Here is a 1,052-nt window from a genome sequence, read left to right as displayed (position 1 = left end):
CCGTCCGCTGAAATGTCACTCGGCTGGGCTTCTGAAGGGCGAACGTGCAGAAGGCTGCAGTAATGATAGGGAGTCTTTGTGTAAACTACCCAACACGACACCGAGTGATGTGTGGTTTGTGATGTCAGCAGAAACCGCAGATAGGATCGCTTGGGTTTCTATCTCTGGGCTAGAGAACGTCCCTACAAGAAAAAGCTGACCCTTGACTCCGCCAGAAACTTTCCCCAGACTTGGCCTCCATTGGTAGAAGGAGTCGCCCCCCCCAACTCCTGGCCACCCCACGGGAATCCCAGAGGTGGGTCGTGGGGACGCCGACACTGGGGCGCGGTCCCTCCGGCCCTGCGCAGACAAGGGCGGGGTCACAGGCACTTGGGCTGACCAGGGCTGGGGGACCCCGAGGGTGGGGGGGTGGAGCCGGCGCCGCGGGGTGCCAGCTCCGGTGGGGGTGGGGGTGCTGGCGGGGCGGCCCAGGGCCCCGCCCGAAGGTCTCGGAGCAGGCCGCGAGGGTGGGGAGGGCCCGGCAGCCCCCGCCCCGCAGAGAGGCGGCGGCCGGCCGCAGCGAGGTGGCCCAGCGGGGCGGTTGCAGGCGGGCGGGGGGGAAGGGGGCGCGCCCGAGGTCGGAGAGGGTGGGGTCGGGCGGCTTTACAAAGCCCGAGCACCCGCCCGGCGAACGGCAGGACCGCCAGCCGTCGCCGCCGCCGCGCCTCCAGCGTCCGCAGGTAGAGTCGGCGCGGGCGGGGCGGGGCCGCGTCGCGGGGAATGGGGGCCGCGCAGGGTGGGAGGTGTTACTCAGAGGGTCCCTCCGTGCGCGCTCTCGCGGTATCCGCACACTCAGGGGACGCGAGGGCTTGGAGCATCCCTTTGCACCCCTGAAAGGGGGGCGACCTGGTTGGTTACCTTACGCTGACCTCCTGACAGTTGCCCAGCTGCACTGAGAAAGCACGGGGCCCCAGAGGGTGCTAACACACACACACACACACACACACACACACAGAGGGTGCTAGGTTCCAGATACTTTGGGTGTTTTCTGCACCCTCCAACCCAACTGGCCT

The 1,052-nt window shown here is 67.9% G+C and overlaps 1 protein-coding gene across 1 annotated transcript in view; it reads left to right on the top strand.

Moving 5' to 3' along the window:
- Positions 1 to 636: 636 nt before the first annotated feature.
- Positions 637 to 1,052, top strand: part of RHOBTB1 (Rho related BTB domain containing 1) — a 119,827-nt gene continuing 119,411 nt past the window's right edge. The window contains exon 1 of the mRNA XM_032423604.1: positions 637 to 719. The gene's annotated coding sequence lies outside the window, so the exon portion shown is untranslated. The remainder of the gene's footprint in view (positions 720 to 1,052) is intronic.

The sequence above is a fragment of the Phoca vitulina genome, unplaced genomic scaffold (assembly GCF_004348235.1).
Source record: "Phoca vitulina isolate PV1807 unplaced genomic scaffold, GSC_HSeal_1.0 scaffold29, whole genome shotgun sequence".
Taxonomy (NCBI): Eukaryota; Metazoa; Chordata; class Mammalia; order Carnivora; family Phocidae; genus Phoca; species Phoca vitulina.
Note: the sequence above shows the minus strand (reverse complement) of the source record. Positions and strands in the feature narration are given on the sequence as shown.